This window comes from Bos taurus, chromosome 1, assembly GCF_002263795.3.
Source record: "Bos taurus isolate L1 Dominette 01449 registration number 42190680 breed Hereford chromosome 1, ARS-UCD2.0, whole genome shotgun sequence".
In the NCBI taxonomy this organism is placed as follows: domain Eukaryota; kingdom Metazoa; phylum Chordata; class Mammalia; order Artiodactyla; family Bovidae; genus Bos; species Bos taurus.
This window is the reverse complement of record NC_037328.1, coordinates 24237507-24256546: the sequence shown is the minus strand read 5'-3', so window position 1 is coordinate 24256546 and position 19040 is coordinate 24237507. Positions and strand designations below refer to the sequence as shown.

At 37.7% G+C, this 19040-nt stretch overlaps 1 pseudogene; it reads right to left on the bottom strand.

Annotated features, from left to right (window-relative positions):
* Window positions 1–263: 263 nt before the first annotated feature.
* On the bottom strand, window positions 264–382 carry LOC112448273 (uncharacterized; annotated as a pseudogene).
* Between the last annotated feature and the right edge of the window lie 18658 nt (window positions 383–19040).

Here is a 19040-nt window from a genome sequence, read left to right as displayed (position 1 = left end):
TGGTCAAGTATTTCCTATTTAAACAATTCATAAATGACTTTGCACGCATGCTGTCGCTTCGGTCGCATCCAACTCTGTGTGACCCTATGGACTGTAGCCCGTTTCAGGCTCCTCTGTCTGTCCCTGGGATTCTCTAGGCAAGAATACTGGAGTGGGTTGCCATTTCCTCCTCCAAGGGATCTTCCCAGCCTAGGGATCAAATCCACTTCTCTTATGTCTCCTGCATTGGCAGGCGGATTGTTTACCACTAGTGCCACCCGGGAAGCCCAAAGCACCTGATATTTCCAGACAGTCTCCCATCCAAGTACTAACCAGGCCCAAACCTGCTTAACTTCCTAGGTCAGACACGGTTGGGTGCATTCAGGGTGGTATGGCCATAGACACATGACTTTGGGCAATTAAAAAAACAAAACAACAAAAAATTATTTCAAATTTGGAAACAGTAATAGCACATATTTTGAGGATGCAGGAGAACTGCAATTTTTAACTAAAGAACATTTGTAGTTACAGGAACTGCTGACAAACTTCACTAAGCTTTAATTTTGTGGATTTACTTTACAAACTGGGAAATTTGAAAATAACCCTTTCTATTAAACAGTAGATTTCCTAATATGTTCTATTCTTGTAAGCTTCATCCCCTCCCCCCCCCCACTTAATAATTATTAGATTCCCCTGTCTCAATTCCAAACCTATTTCCTGTTTCTTGAATAAGTTAAACTCAAATTTCTTGTGTTTTTTGGTTTAAATCCACTGCTGCACTTTCTTTATGATTTTAAGAGAGTAAAATAGTTATTCAGGAAAAGTTTTTAAGTTGCCTTGCAGACACAAAGTGGCAATATGTTTTACAGAGACTAAAATATATCATTATAAGATAGAAAGAAAAGATTACATCAGATCAATAAGATGTGTGTCAGGACAAACATCATATCACTTGTTGACAGTCATTTCCATTTCTTCTGAAAGGATCTTGTTGTATGCCACAACTCTCTTTTTGATCTTGAAAATGGAATCAGCCAGCAAGTCCTATATGTTTTTTGTAACATTTCTTTTTTTTTAATTTTTTTAAATTTTATTTTATTTTTAAACTTTACATAATGGTATTAGTTTTGCCAAATATCAAAATGAATCCGCCACAGGTATACATGTGTTCCCCATCCTGAACCCTCCTCCCTCCTCCCTCCCCATACCATCCCTCTAGGTCGTCCCAGTGCACTAGCCCCAAGCATCCAGTATCATGCATTGAACCTGGACTGGCATCTCGTTTCATACATGATATTTTACATGTTTCAATGCCATTCTCCCAAATCTTCCCACCCTCTCCCTCTCCCATAGAGTCCATAGACTGTAAAATAAGTTTATGCTTAGAATTTCTAAACTAATCTCTACCTATTGTGTATCTCAGAAGATACATTATATAGCCTTTCCAAATGATCATCACATGCTGCTGCTAAGTCACTTCAGTCGTGTCCGGCTCTGTGCGACCCCATAGACGGCAGCCCACCAGGCTCCCCGGTCCCTGGGATTCTCCAGGCAAGAACACTGGAGTGGGTTGCCATTTCCTTCTCCAATGCATGAAAGTGAAAAGCGAAAGGGAAGTCGCTCAGTTGTGTCCGACTCCTCGTGACCCCATGGACTGCAGCCCACCAGGCTCCTCCGTCCATGGGATTTTCCAGGCAAGAGTATTGGAGTGGGGTGCCATCGCCTTCTCCAGACCACCACATATATATTATTAAAATCATGTAGTTTTCTCAGAATCATTTAGAGGACAATTTTGTGGAGAGTATTTAAGAAGAATAGTTAGAGCACTATGAAACAATGAAAATATAACTGTTCTCCCAACGATCTTTTTCTGAAGTAAATACATGATACTGTCCCTTAAGAGGAAATACCATGAAAAAACTTTTAATAATCAATGTTCTGTGATGTATATTCATTCATTATAAACTGTAAATAATGTGTATGGTCACAATGTGTATGATTTCTAAAAGCTTCCATTTTCATAGCCATTCAAGCCAAATTTTCCCTGCTTTCTCATTTCATAAATGCGTAAAGAAAAAAAATACCTACATAGCTTCATGTTTATCAAAATTCAAAGGACTCATCTGCAAGGTGTTGAGATTGTAACAGTTTCTTTATACTTAATAGTTTTTGTAGCAGCTAATGAGTTAATAAATGTCACAGATTTTTAGAGCAGTGTCTCAACTAGACTAGATGATCAAACACTTTAAATAGGGCCATGACATAATACTCCTTTTAGAAAACTGATGGGCATACAAGATGAGAAAAGTTTATAACAACCACTCTGACATACCCATACGTACATATTACTACTAATGATAGTCATTTTGTACCACTGTTCAATAAACAATTTCCATATCGATTTTAGGACTTCAAAAACAGTAGGAAGAAAAGAAGCTTGGAGAAGTTAAGAAACTTGCTTAACTTAGCACAACCTTTGAGAGGAAAGCTGGGACCACTGCCCATTTCCTGATGTCAAGTCCAAGGCTCCTTTCCTCACAGCATTCTGCTTCCCAGGTAAATTGTATGACCAAGAGAGGAATATGTGAAAACCAGACTTTTTTCCTTCACTTTTTACTTCTACAATCTTGGAAAGACAAAATGAGTTTTTATGTGAGGTGCAATTTGCCTTAAATTTTGAGTTTAATAATCTAGAATTAGAGAACAATCATTTTGAATAATAAAACTCAAATATTGAAAGGATCCCAAAAGATGCTAGGTTAAAATGTCAATGTGAAAAAGAAACCATTAAGGATCATTGAATGGAAAAGGATGTTGCAGTGAGACCAAATTTAGCTGAAGTCAGATCCCAGTGATCTTTATACCTTCATTTTCATTGTCCCAGAATATTACTGTCACTCTGCATGTGAATTAATAAATGAAAATCTTGCTGGATTCATTTCCATCTGTTTAGATAATACTATCCAAAGATAATATTGCAAAAGTTTTGGAGTAAAGTAACCCATTACGCTTCCAAATTCAAAATTTTAAAAATCAAAATAGAAAAAAAATGTCGAAGATGAATAAGACTGCACAGAATTTTAGCTTAATCAAACTGAAGGAATAAAACAATTATCTTGATAGTATGTCCCAAGTCATTCATTAAAACATTGGCTGATTTGGAAGATATGCCTTCATGCATGCTAAGTTGCTTCAGTAACGTCCTACTCTTTGTGACCCTATGGATTGTAGACCGCCAGGCTCCTCTGTCCATGGATTCTCTATCAAGAATACTGGAGTGGGTTGCCATGCCCTCCTCCAGGGGATCTTCCTGAGCAGGGATCGAACACACTTCTCCTGTGGCCCCTGCATTGCAGGCTGATTCTTTACTCCTGAGCCACCAGGGAAGCCCCTTTGGAAGGTATAATTCCTCTCAACTTTTCAAGGAAAATGGTTTCTCCTACAGCGTCTGTCTACAATGCAGGAGACCTGGGTTTGATCCTTGGGTCAGGAAGATTCCCTGGAGAAGGAAATGGCAACCCACTCCAGTACTCTTGCCTAGAAAATGCCATGGACGGAGGAGCCTGGTGTCCATGGGGTTGCAAAGAGTCGGACACGACTGAGCAACTTCAAGCACTTATATATGAAACAGGAAGAATAGAATAACTAACTCTCCTAAGGAGAAACTTTAATTATACTTTTCACTTGTGTTTATGCTTTATCTAGTCTTCTTTTCCCCAAAGTAACCTTTCACCTCTACTAGTGACTTCTCTGTGCCTCTCAAGTAGCAGGTGCTCATAAAAGGATTACCTAAGTAAATTGCTTAATGCACAGTTTTAGGTATAGGTACCACAAGAAGAAAGACAGGGTGAAGGATGTTGACAAATCTGACATGGCTGTGGATGTGAGAATCATTCTATTCTGACATTTAATCAAACCAATCATCTGCCCTTTTCCTAAATGGTGGTGTCAGACCAGTGACTGATATATCTGTACCTATGCTGAGAATGCTTCTTTGTAGGTGAACTACATTAGGTTTAAGAATTAACACTAGAATACCAGAATGTCTGGACTGCCAAGTTGGAGCTGCAGATTAAAATTTCAATGCTGATTTTTTAAATGAATATTCAACTATGTCTAAAGGACAGAAAGGAATTAATGTTACAAAGATATGCATATATATATATATATATATATAATATTTATATTGTTGTTCAGTCACTAAGTCATATCTGACTCTTTGTGACCCCATGACTTCAGTGTGCCAGGCTTCCCTGTCCTTCACACTCTCCCAGAGTTTGCTCCAACACTGGTCCATTGAGTCGGTGAGGCCATCCAACCATCTCATTCTGTTGCCCCCTTCTCCTCTTGCCCTCAATAAGTGAAAAAAGTGAAGTGAAAGTCATTCAATCATGTCTGACTCTTCACGACCCCATGGACTCTGAAGTCCATGGGATTCTCCAGGCCAGAATTCTGGATTGGGTAGCCTTTCCCTTCTCCAGTGGATCATCCCAACCCAGGGATTGAACCCAGGTCTCCCACACGGCAGGTGGATGCTTTACCAGCTGAGCCACAAGGGAAGCTCAGGAATACTGGAGTGGGTAGCCTATCCCTTCTGCAGTGGATCTTCCTGACCTAGGAATCAAACCAGGGTCTCCTGCATTGCAGGTAGATTCCTTACCAACTGAATTATCAGGGAAGCCCCCTCATGTCCTAAATATATATATATATATATATATATATACGTTTTCAGGGTTGACAATTTATCTGTGGCTTTTGACTTATCTGAAATACAGTATTAAAATAGAAAGTCCATGTGCCAACATCTGTGAGGGTCATTTCCTTTAGCCATTCAATTATTGACTATATTCCCTATTATGCTGCAAGATTTTGCCCCTCATGCTACATTCAGTACCTAATAGACTCCTTGGCACATAGTAGGCCCTTGGAATATTATTACATTATTAAATTAATCTTTGAGAAGTCGATAATTTTTATTTTATCCCTATTATTTATCAGTGGTGGAAGAATGCATCTCTCATCCTTGTTAACTTGGTTAAACATTCTTTCTGTTGGTTACAAACTGAGAGATTGAAAAGAGAGAGTAGGAACAAAGGTTGAGTAAAGTTTAAAAGTATAGAAATTCAAATTCACTTTTAGTAACAGTCAAAAATGTTTGTTCTACTGAGGGAAACTATCATCCTCATGTAGGAAAGGCATAAAATTAACTTAAACACTAACATTTCTATAAAAACTAAATTACTTTGAAGTCTAATGGGATCTTAAGCAAATAGACTTACAAATTTAAAATGAATCATTTAATACACTTGTAGTCAAACTGGGAGATATCAGTATAGAGATGAGAGGATATAGTTAAGTCTATTTGTGATTCCCTGTATCTCAGATGGTAAAGACCTGCCTACAAAGCAGGAGACTCAGGTTTGATCCCTGGGTTGGGAAGATCCTCTGGAAAAGGGCATGGCAATCCACTCCAGTATTCTTGCCTGGAGAACCCCATGGACAGAGGAGCCTGGTGGGCTACAGTTCATGGGGTCACAAAGAGTTGGACATGGCTGAGCAACTGACATTACTATTATTGCATAGTGATCCTTCCCTGGGTCAGGAAGATCCCCTGGAGAAGGGAAGGAAAAGGGATGAACACTTTAAAAATTATATTAATAGAAAATGTGTAGCACCATGGATAAGAATACAGACTGGTGCTCAGACGGCCAAGGTTCTATCTCCAACAAGGCTGTTTAATCTCTGCACCCTGAGGCAATAACTCACTTAACTTCTCTGTGACATAGCTTCATCCCCTATAAACTGGGTAACAGTGACAGTATTTATCACATAGGGTTATTATGAGGAACACATAAATGAGTAATTTATGTATATATTTAAATGTATGCATTGCACATCAAGTTTTTAAAAAATACAATAATCAACATCATGATCAGATCAGTTCAATGGATTGTCAGCAGTGTGTGTGCAGCTAAATAACCTAATGAATTAAGAAGTTCTTTTGAAATCTCTATTGCCTTCACAGTATCTTTTGTTAAAATTATATTTAGTGAAATACATATAGATATGCCCAACACCTATGCATATTGCATTGAGTTATGCATAGGTAATACAGTCTATCTCATACATGATTATAAAACATACATAAATATTTAACTCAAATTATATAATTTTATGCAAATACATTATCAAAGGTAAATGTTTATTTCCAGTGTTAAAATTTTATTCCCCATAAGAAAAATCTTCCAAGGCAAAAATGAGTTACTTATGTTAGTTTTTGCCATGAGAATTACTACTCTTTATAATTATCTGTGAATTACAATAATAAACAAGCCACCATTATGCATGTTTTAAAATCTCATACAATCTCATCACATACTTGCTTTGAATTTAAAGAAGCAGTTCATTTTCTGCCTGACTGCTGTAACAAATGCCAGCCATGGAGAGGAAAAAAAATTGCCAGCTTTTATCGGTAGCTATCAATCTTTCTTCATACTTGTCTTCAAAACTATAACTTGATGAGAAAAATAAAGCTATTAAGAGTTTAAAAATTGAGTTAACTCCAGGATCTAAATTTGGGAGATGTAGAATCGGGTTTTTACTGCACTGATATTGACAGATATTTCCGTGAGTGCCTAAGGACAACATTCTGGTTTTTCTGAGCACATAAATGATGGCTGAATAAAAACTCTAAACAGGAAGCATGTAGAGCGTCCATAGCAACTTGTGTCTAGAATAGAAAAAAGATTTTCAAGTTACATCTTGGGTTTTTACATATGAATCATAGTTTTTTCAGCAATGGTAGTATGCTGGTGAAAAGGACAACAGATACAGTTTTTTAATTAGGATATCAACCACAGGAGCCAGTAACAAAAAGACACTGAAGTAGGAATCTGGAAATATGGATTTGGATCACAGCTCCTCTTCTAGGAAGGTTGTGACCCTTCTGTGCTTTTGGAGTAAAATAGAACTTTATTTTTTGGAATAGTGAGAATTGACTATTATTTTCAAGATAATCTGAGACTTGAAAATGGAAATGTTAAAAATGCATATTGTATATTTAAATGCCAGCTTATGAAACTCTAACTCTACACTAGTTTTACCTGGTATTCTTCTACTTCTTGTCTTTCACGGGCCACCAATACACAGCTGTCTCACCCTTTCTCTTCTCATTACTCTTACTTTATCATAACCTAAAACACCTTATTTTTCCAGTATGTGGGGCCTGAGATGGCGCAATGGAAGAAGAGCACAGAGGAAAGTCATGGCTCCCATCTCTGTTGTCCTACGCAGCAGCTGGGGTGCAACACTGGTCTCCTTAGTGCATTCCCCCTCCATTTATCTCGCCCAAATCTTTGCAAGTATTCTCTAGGATAACCTAGAGTTAAGTGACACTATGGAATTTAATCTTTCTTCAGTGGTATTTATGTTGTTTAAAAAAGAGAAAGATTTAGAAGTAGCTTGCATGTTTCTAAAAAACATATTTTTCATTACTTACAGAAGCAATGTTTCAAAACTCTCAAAGAGTGCACTTGGAAGATAAGATATGAGATATAAAGAATACTACTACCAGAGTTAGCCATAGGCAAGAGAAACACAAGGCAAAAATAACAGTTGGTGGCAGAAGAAATTCAGCCACAAACTCAAATTGGGCAAAGATAGTGTTCCTGGGGATACAAAGCAGGAGATTTTTCTCTGCCGTTGAAGGCTCACACTCACAGGGTAAATGCAGGGAGAAGAACAGGCATATCAAAGATTCAGGAAGAAACTTAGATATATCCTTAGACTAAAAGGACTACAGGAGCCCATTCTTAACTGCAGAACTTCTGAGATAAGGAAAGAAGAATTGTCAAGCTCACTTGACAGCAAGTGGAGGCAGTGAGAAAGGTGTGGAATTGTGCAGATCTATGACTCAAGAGATATGAGATTGGTACACCAAGTGGGAAAAAATAAGTGCAAAACAGAATCTTTTGCAGAATCATTTCTTTTGATAGAGTTTAAGTGTAAAATCTTATTAAGAGAGTAAAATATCTCAATAAAATCTTGCTTCAATAGGTTCTGTCAGCTTACCTATAATGCAATTGTTATATTTATGAATAGCAATATTACTATGAGAATATGCATTGAAGCAAATGTGAAGAATTGCTTTTTCCATAACTCACAAAACCCACAACCTCTTGTTGTAGTCTCTATTTGATGCATAATTCCTTTAAATTTTATAATTCCATTTTTGAATGATGTTTTTCCTAGCACAAAATATGGGCTTTCCAGGTGATGCTAGTGGTAAAGAACCTGACTGCCAGTGCAGAAGACATAAGAGACGTGGGTTTACTCCCTGAGTTGGGAAGATTCCCTGGAAGAGGGCATGGCAACCCACTCTAGGAGTCTTGCCTGGAGAATCCCACGGACAGAGGAGCCTGGTGGGCTACAGTCCATGGGGTTGCAAACAGTTGGACATGACTGAACGACTTAGCAGCAGAGGCATATATATATCAAATGCATTTAAAAGTTAATCCTTAAAAAAAACTTGAAATATAATAAAAAGTACATGGTTCTTCTCCATATAAATACTCCTGTGTTTTGGGAAGAATTTTATGATTATTCTTAGGTGCCTGTGGTGGGAGGGAGGAGGGGAGAGTAAGAAAAAGTTTTATATTGAGCCAAACTAAGTAAAAAAAAAAAAAGAAAATAATTACTGAAAACTTACATGTGATCAAATGTTTTATGCATGTATGTAAAATACATATGTGAACATATTTCTTAAAATATTAAATTATATTAAAATATCTTAAAAGTTATATTTCTCAAGCATCTAGGTAAAAGACGAGTGAATTAATTAACAAATCTCTTGTTAGGGCTCAGAACAGTCTTTGTTTCTCAGAATGTGTCTGGAAAAAATATTTGTTACATAAACTATCATATCCCCTGTATCATAATTAAATTTACAAGATTAATAAATTATTTCTTTCAAAGATATATATTGGATGCCTACTATGAGTGAGGGATTTAAAATGAAACAAAATATTTCAAAATCCATGCCCTTGTGAAGCTTATATTCCACTGCCAGAGAAATAATATTAAAAAAAAAGTTAAATATATAATGTGTTATTTGGTAATACATTCATGTCCAACTCTTTGCAACCCCAGGGACTGTAGCCTACCAGTCTCCTCAGTTCATGGACTTTTCCAGACAAGAGTACTGGAGTGGGTTGCCATTTCCTTCTCCAGGGGATCTTCCCGACCCAGGGATCGAACCCCGGTCTCCTGCACTACATTCATGGATAAAAATAAATTAGGGGGAGTAGTAGAGAATACTGGGATTGTTGCAATTTAATACAGGGTGGAAATGGCAAAATACATATTAACCCTCTTTCCTGGGACTGGTAGCACTAGCTTCTTGCTTCCAGGCAAGTAGAATTAACTTGGGCTATCGTTGTAGTGAGACGTTTCCCTCGAGTGTATCTAATTTGTGTTTGGACTCTGTGTTATTCAATATTTAATTTATTCCTAAGTAATAATTTGGCTTAGACTATTCAGCATAAACAACATGACACTGTGAAGGTGGTTTTATCTTTCATTCTATTTTCCTTTAAGAGTAACTGTGAGCATAGTGAAAGTGAAATGAAATCGCTCAGTCGTGTCCGACTCTTTGTGACCCCATAGACTGTAGCCTACCAGGCTCCTCTGTCCATGGGATTTTCCAGGCAATAGTACTGGAGCTGCTATAAAACACCAGATGGAAAAGGAAAGCATCCGACACCATCTTTTCTTCATCTGCATTGCTGTGGCACTCAGTTTCTCAGTGCACACAGGAACTTGAAAATTCCAACCTTCAGATGTAGTCACACGTATTCTCTGCTGACTACTACAGATTTGCCTTCAAATGAACCACAGGAATGTTTATTTCTTACTAATCAACACCAGCCTCTCTTGTAATGTGTTGTTTTGTTTTCACATATAGGCTAGCAGCATTGGTCCCAAATTTTAGCCTTAGCTGGCATGCTATTTCCCTATGGGAGTTTTAAAATCGTTATATTAATTGTTTCTAACTCTTGTCAAAGGCTATGGGGGAAAAAAAATCTTCTTCCGGAGTCTTGAGAAACTGACAATCCAGAATCTGTTTATACTGATGATACTTTTAATGAGTTGGCCCAACTTTCTTATTACGCACATTATCACGTGTGACACCACCTTAACTGACATGGTTGTTTAGTTGCTAAGTCATGTCCAGCTCTTTTCCAACCCCTGGACTGTAGCCTACCAAGGCTCCTCTGTCCATGGGGTTTCCCAGGCAAGAATACTGGAGTGGGTTGCCATTTCCTTCTCCAAGGACTCTTCTCGATGAGGGAATCCCTTGATCTTCCCAATGTGGGATCCCTCCAGGGATCCAACCCATGTCACCTTCTTGGCAGGTGGATTCTTCAAAACTGAGCCACCTGGAAAGCCCATTTAAGAGACATACCTTCTAATCAATTGTGATACAAAGGTCTTCTCCCAGCAATCTAAGATTATAGTCAAATTCAAAATAAGTCAGGCAAACTTTTGGAAAATGATCCATTTCCATGACAGAAGGTCATGAAATCTGCCATCAGTATCGTACCATAGGCATAATCCCTGACGCTTCTGATCAAATACATTTTCACCTACTGAGACACAGGGAAGTCATTTGGGATTACACATGAGGTGACTTAAAATTTATGCTATATTTAGCCAGTTTGTGGCCTATCAAGCCTACATAGTACATCTGCCTTGATTATTAAAGAAAAGTACACATTGACCAAAAGTAAAGGATTATCCATCTTAAAAATAAAGATTAAATACCTCTCCCTATGATACCAATGATGGTCTTCCTTTGATGACAAGACTCGCTTTGCGTGTGTCAAGGACACGCTGACTTGCTGGCTACATGCTGGAATGTTTTGTTTTGTTTTCTGAAACCTTGGAGACATGAAGCCTTGACTAGTTTAATGTTTTTAGTTCTCATAAGATATAAAACTGTATGGATTATCCAGCTTCTCTGGAGCAGCTTCTGAGAGTAATCTGGGAAGGGGGTTTCTGGTCCAGTCCTTGGTTTGGCTCAAACAAAACTCTTTTCTATTCTAATTATTGATTGTTTATTGATTAATTTCATAGACACATCAGAAAATATTATAACATATAATATATATGGTATATAATTATAATAATTAATATTCATCTAATTTTAAAGAACTTTATGTGACTAAGCAATAAGATGTGAAATTATCCCCACCCCAAAAAGAGGAAGAGAAGAGAATGCAAGCTTGATAATGGTGAGGGTTTTGTTTAAGAAATTCACCATGAACAATGTCTCATACTCAACAGGTGCTCAAATTTGCTTGATAAATAAATGAATAAATGGCACCTATGTCAAATAAATCTATGTAGATCAAGGTCATACCCTTGAAAATTAAGGGATCATCATTTTTCTATAGAAAGAAAATGGTTATCAAAGAAACTAATCCAAAAAGTATAATTTCAAAAAGTTAGCTTATAGAAAGAGCTTCATCAAATGTTTGTGAAATAAAACAGTTCAGTTCAGTCCCTCGATTGTGTCCTACTCATTGTGACCCCGTAGACTGCAGCACAGCACGCCAGGCTTCCCTGTCCATAACCAAATACGGAAGCTTACTCAAACTTATGTCCGTTGAATCAGTGATGCCATCCAACCATCCATTCCTCTTGTTGTCCCCTTCTCCTTCAGCTTTCAATCTTTCCCAGCATCAGGGTCTTTTCCAAAGAGTCAGCTCTTTGCATCAGGTGGCCAGAGTGTTGGAGTTTTAGCTTCAGCATCAGTCCTTCCAATGAATATTCAGGACTGATTTCCTTTAGGATAGGACTCGTTGGATCTCCTTGCTGTCCAAGGGACTCTCAAGAGTTTTCTCTAACACCACGTCAAAAGCACGAGTTCTTCGGCACTCACCTTTCTTTATACTCCAATTATTATATCCATGCATGACTACTGGAAAATCCAAAGCTTTGACTAGATGGACTTTGTTGGCAAAGTAATGTCTCTGCTTTTTAATATGCTGTCTGGGTTGGTCATAACTTTTATTCCAAGGAGCAAGTGTCTTTTAATTTCATGGCTGCAGTCATCATCTGCAGTGATTTTGAAGCCCCGAAAAATAAAGTCTGACACTGTTTCCACTGTTTCCCCTTCTATTTGCCATGAAGTGATGGCACCGGATGCCATGATCTTAGTTTTCTGAATGTTGAGCTTTAAGCCAACTTTTTCACTTTCCTCTTTCACTTTCATCAAGAAGCTCTTTAGATCTTCTTCACTTTCTGTCACAAGGGTGGTGTCATCTACATATCTGAGGTTATTGATATTTCTCCCAGCAATCTTGATTCCAGTTTTTGCTTAATCCGGCTCAGCATTTCTCATAATGTACTCTGCATAGAAGTTAAATAAACAGGGTGACAATATACAGCCTTGACATACTCCTTTTCCTATTTGGAACCAGTCTGTTTCCCCATGTCCAGTTCTAACTGTTGCTTCCTGACCTGCATGCAGATTTCTCAGGAGGCAGGTCAGGTGGTCTGGTATTCCCATCTCTTAAAGAATTTTCCACAGTTTATTGTGATCCACACAGTCAAAGGCTTTGTCATAGTCAATAAAGCAGAAGTAGATGTTTTTATGGAACTCTCTTGCTTTTTCAATGATCCAAGAGATATTGGCAATTTGATCTCTGGTTCCTCTGCCTTTTCTAAATCCACCATGAACATCTGGAGGTTCATAGTTCAGGTAGTGTTGAAGCCTGGCTTGGAGAATTTTGAGCATTACTTTACTAGCGTGTGAGATGAGTGCAATTGAGTGATAGTTTGAGAATTTTTTGACATTGCCTTTCTTTGGGATTGGAATGAAAACTGACCTTTTCCAGTCCTGTGGCCACTGCTGAGTTTTCCAAATTTGTGGGCATATTGAGTGCAGCACTTTCACAGCATCATCTTTCAGGATTTGAAATAGCTCAACTGAAATTCCATCACCTCCACTAGCTTTGTTCATAGTGACGCTTCCTAAGGCCCACTTGGCTTCACATTCCAGAATGTCTGGCTTTATGTGAGTGATCACACCATCGTGGTTATCTGGGTCATGAAGATCTTTTTTGGATAGTTTTTCTGTATATTCTTGCCATCTCCTCTTAATATCTTCTGCTTCTGTTAGGTCCATGCCATTTCTGTCCTTTGTTGTGCCCATCTTTGCCTGAAATCTTCCCTTGGTATCTCTAATTTTCTTGAAGAGATCTTTAGTCTTTCCCATTCTATTGTTTTCCTTTATTTCTTTGCATGGATCACTGAGGAAGGCTTGCTAATCTCCCCTTGCTCTTCTTTGGAACTCTGCATTTGGGTATATCTTTCCTTTTCTCCTTTGCCTTTCGCATCTTTTCTTTTTTCATCTCTTTGTAAGGCCTCATCAGATGACCATTTTGCCTTTTTGCATTTCTTTTTCTGGGAAATGGTATTGATCACTGCTTCTTGTCAAGAAGCTCCATCCATAGTTGTTCGGGCACTCTGTCTATCAGATCTAATCCTTTGAATCTATTTGTCACTTCCACTGTATAATCATAAGGGATTTGATTTAGGTCATACCTGAATGGTCTAGTGGCCTAATGGTCAGTCTGATTACATGGACCACAGCCTTGTCTAACTCAGTGAAACTAAGATCCATACTGTGTAGGACCACCCAAGATGGATGGGTTATGGTGGATTTCTGACAAAATGTGGTCCACTGGAGAAGGGAATGGCAAACCACTTCAGTACTTTTGCCTTGAGAACCCCATGAACAGTATGAAAAGGCAAAAATATAGGACACTGAAAGATGAACTCCCCAGGTCCATAGGTGCCCGATATGTTACTGGAGATCACTGGAGAAATAACTCCAGAATGAAAGAAGAGGGGGAGCCAAAGCAAAAACAACACCCAGTTGTTGATGTGACTGGTGATGGAAGTAAAGTCTGATGCTATAAAGAGGAATATTGCATAGGAACCTGGAATGCTAGGTCCATCAATCAAGGCAAATTGCAAGTGGTCAAACAGGAGACGGCAAGATTAAACACTGACATTTTAGGAATTAGCTAACTAAAATGGACTGGAATGGGTGAATTTAACTCAGATGACCATTATGTCTACTACATGGGCAAGAATTCCTTAGAAGAAATGGAGTAGCCCTCATAGTCAACAAAAGAGTCCGAAATGCAGTACTTGGATGCAATCTCAAAAATGACAGAATGATCTCTGTTTCCAAGGTAACCCATTCAATAACATAGCAATCCAAAATCTATGCCCTGGCCAGTAATGCTGAAGAAGCTGAAATTGAACAGTTCTATGGTGGCTCAGAGGTTAAAGCATCTGCCTGTAATGCAGGAGACCCGGGTTTTCAATCCCTAGGTCGGGAAGATCCCCTGGAGAAGGAAATGGCAACCCACTCCAGTATTCTTGCAGAATCCCATGGACAGAGGAGCCTGGTAGGCTACAGTCCATGGGGTCACAAAAAGTTGGACACAACTGAGCAACTTCACTTTCACTTTCATGAAGACCTACAAGACCTTCTAGAACTAACACCCCAAAATGATGTCCTATTCATTATATGTGACTGGAATGCAAAAGTAGGAAATCAAGAGACACCTGGAGTAACAGGCAAATTTGGCGTTGGTGTACAAAACGAAGCAGATCAAAGGCTAACCAAGTTTTGCCAAGAGAACGCACTGGTCATAGCAAACACCTTTTTCAAGAACACAAATGATGACTCTACACATGGACATCACTAGATGGTCAATACAAAAATCAGATTGATTATATTCTTTGGAGCCAATGATGGAGAAGCTTTATACAGTCAGCCAAAGACTGGGAGCTGACTGTGGCTCAGATCGTGAAATAAAACATAAATCCAGGATAATTTAATTTTCAGATTTTAGGTGTTAAGCATTTAAATCCAAATACATTTTTATGGTAGTTATTATACTACAGATTTTCTTCACTTAATAGTAAAGTAAAGTCGCTCAGTTGTGTCCGACTCTTTGTGACCCCATGGACTGTAGCCTACCAGGCTCCTCTGTCCATGGGATTTTCCAGGCAATAGTACTGGAGTGGATTGCCATTTCCTTCTCCAGGGGATCTTACTGACCCAGGGATCGAACCCGGGTCTCCCACATTGTAGACAGATGCTTAACCGTTTGAGCGATCAAGAAAGTCCTTCACTTAATATACTTCTCCAAATATAAGAATGTGCATGATTTTTACTTAGGAACTAGGTTAGGTCTTTTCTTTTTTAAGTACCCTATTTTATTTTTAAAGATAACAGTTGAGGAAAAAAAATTTGTAAACAGACCTTTAAATGCCAGATCAAGAGCTCTATCAAAACTTTTCCCTCCTCCTTTGAAAAAAAAATCTGCCTTTAATAATGGTGCTACACTAGATTGGCTATAAAAAAGAGATTTTTCTTTGAGGAAAGCAGAGGAATGGTTGAGCATATCCTGCATCTGTCACTGGTGATCTTGGAAACACATGCAGTCGGTGTCCAATTACCCTTCTTCCACTTCTTATGGTTATCACATGACCCATTCTTCTCTCCTGATAAACACATGGATAGCAGGCTCTGTTCTTGGCTTGGAATCCATGCCTATCCCCGTAATTGGAATGTAATAAATGCCAACTAGAAATACTGTAGCTTCCCTTTGTATACTGTATATGGTAGAACATGTATTTCTAAGAAACATTTATATTACTAAAGACCTTGAGATGATCCTGGATACACAGAGACGTGTATGTTAATGTAACGATTCTCTTCACCATGATACATACTGCTGGAGGAAACTTTGCTGTACTCAAACAAACGTAGGGAGAATAACTGAAGTGATTAAAACTAAGTAAATTTCCCCTAAAACTGAATTTAAGGCAGAGGAAAGGGTCTGTTGACATGCATATATATTTTTGTCTAAACCTAAATTGGGAATTATCAATGTTTATTAATAAAAAATGGTAAAACAAGATTATGAGTACCAACTATAAGATGTTAGCCCATTATTGTACAATGTGTGTTGATAAAATAGCAATTATATATATATGTATAAAATGAATTTACATAATGTGTATTAAATTTTCATCAGTATTACCTATAAATTCAATGTACGTTCATAAGTATATTTGCTTTACAATTGTAATTTAATACTTGCTTTACATGAATTTTTGGAATAAGATCTATAGGTATTGTTATTTGTTTTACATTTCAAGATGATTTATATGGTTTAATTATGTTAAAATATACTAAAAGTATAAAGACAGTTCAAATTGTAAAAGAACACTTAAAAAATATGCCCTTATATAATAGGATATATATGTAATTGCCAGAATATAAGCTTATTTTACAGGAGTCTTTTATCCTATATTCTCCCCATTAGATACAATAATTTAAATTATATAATTAAATACATCAAAGACTCAGCAATATGTATATTTTGCTGCTAATTCCATGGAAGAAAAGAACCAACCTTCATATCCTTTTTGAGAAATAATGACCACATTTCTACTCAGACCCTTCAGTGATAAGGAAGCTCTCACACCATCAAGAGTATGCAGATGTGACACCCCAACTCTGAAAACTGGGTACAATAACTACAAAAGTATAAATAAGTATACTGAACATTTTTATAAATGGTGAGCCAGCAGCTTTCTTGCGGTTTATCATCAATCATTCAATTAACTGTAGATACAAAAACATGTGGTCAATATTGGGCTTCCCAGAAGGCTCAGCGGTAAAAGAATCTGCTTGCCAATTCAGGAGATACAGTAGATGTGGGTTTGATCCCTGTGTTGGGAAGATCCCTTGGAGGAGGAAAAGGCAATTCACTGCAGTATTCCAGCCTGGAAAATTCCATAGACAGAGGAATCTGACAGGCCGCAGTACATGGGATTGCACAGAGTCAGTCACGACTGAGCACACAAGCACATTGCCAAGATTGGATTCCTCTATTGGACATCCAACTGAAGAGAGAGCTTCCATGTTAATACCTATTAATTTATTCAGCAATATATAAACTCTATATTTCAAAGCCAACTCTTGAAAAAAATGGAGGCTACTTTGTCCTTGAACAATTATTTTAATCAGGTCACTAGGACATGCCTTCACAAAGGGAAATCTGCACATCCACATTGATAGGGTCCATTTGATCTTCAGGACTCTCTAACTAGTACTGTGATTCTCTACAGCATCAAGAGATGTAGGTTGGCTTACTGTGTCTGCACTTTATATGGACATCTGCAACTGCAGCAGGGCACGCTTTTTCTATGTGCTTAGTATTGATGTCAGTATCATACCCTCTGTTTTGCTCTTTTGAGAAGATGAGCCTCCTGTGCCTTAGACATTTTCATGGATACATTTTCCAGGCCTCATGCAAATCATCCAGAAAATGCACTGGGATGTTCTAAAGTTTTGCAAAATTGCTGAAACTCTCTTTAGTATAAATTAAAGCCAGCATTTTTGTGAAGGCAGCTGTTTCCTGATGTTGTTATGCAGTTACACAAGAATAAAATTAGCATTTGTAATGTGTATCTAAATTTCAGTCCTATTCCAACTACTGATAGATCCATCATAAATATGAAGTGAAAATGAAAATTGCTTTGCATATGGTTCATATATCATAATCAAACTAGGTTCTTGGATTTTGGACACTTTGTCCATCATGTTTTTAGACCCATCTATAACTAAAAGACCTGAAAGGACTCTAGGGGTAGAATGCTTAGTTTTCACATATCATAGTGACAGCCATCCACACTGGACTGAGACTTAAGGGTAATTTAGCACTCTTTAGCACTCTTGCCTCACTCATCAATAATATAGTGACTTACAGAAAGAGGTCAAGATCTGACATCTGCATATTTCAAAATTTAAAGCTTAAGAGATATCCACGTTTTCCCTAAAAGTTAAAAAAAAATCCTGATTATTCTCAAATATTTATCAACAAAATCATTGGGTTCAAGTCCTAGAAAAGTTTAAGGTTGAAACTTCTTTTACCATTTTGATTGGAAAGATCATTTTGTTCAGTTTTGTTGTTAGATACAGTAGTTTATTTATTTTTTTTACCTTTAAAGATAGACAATATTAAATGATATAACAGAATTCTCAAAGGAGAAATATTGATGTCTTATTCTCAGAAATTGACAGCATAAATAATGTTTACAGTAGAAACTAATAGGTTTGAAGTGGGTGAAAGGTTAGGAATGGACCTTTCTTCTAGAGATAGAGGCAACAGTCCATTCGTTAAATATACTAAACTGGCAGCGACATTGCAATTAAAGTACTGGCCTCCCAGGGGTGGGTCAAGTACAGGATTCCAACCAGAGGTGAGGTCTCCCTATACGGTTATGATGGATTAGAAGGCAAGTCAAGATGTCCCAGGAGGAAAAGGATAGATTCTTTTGGTTCCCAAGTGCAATATGTCAAGCGAGCTAGAAGTGCAATTTTGCCAAATGTCTAGGGAGAATTTGAGCTATCCAAATGTAGTTACTTAATAACATCTTATTCCAAATCATGAAATAAAATACACTTAAAACAATGAAACTTGAATAAATGAAACCTCTTCTTGAGCAGGAATGTAAAACCTAATCTCAAGTGCTCTATGATGTTAACTATTTTCTGAAGCTATTTTAGCTATTTCAAGCTTAATATTGCAGACTCCCAAGAACTTGAGTTTTTAAGAACCCAAAGGAAAGTGATTTTTCCTTTTCTGAAGATTCCTACCATTGTTCTCAAAGTTTTTTTTTTTTTTTTTTTTTACCATTATCATTATATATAAACATATGGGGGGAAAAAAGTGAAAGTGTTAGTCGCTCAGTCATGTCCAACTCTGTGATCCCATGGATTGCAGCCTGCCAGGCTCCTCTGTCCATGGAATTCTCCAGCCAAGAATACTGGAGTGAGTAGCCTGCCCTTCTCCAGGGGATCTTCCTGACCCAGGGATTGGACCTGAGTTTCCTGCACTGCAGCAGATTCTTTACCATCTGAGCCACAAGCAAAGGCCATTTACACATACAGTTGGTCCTAATTA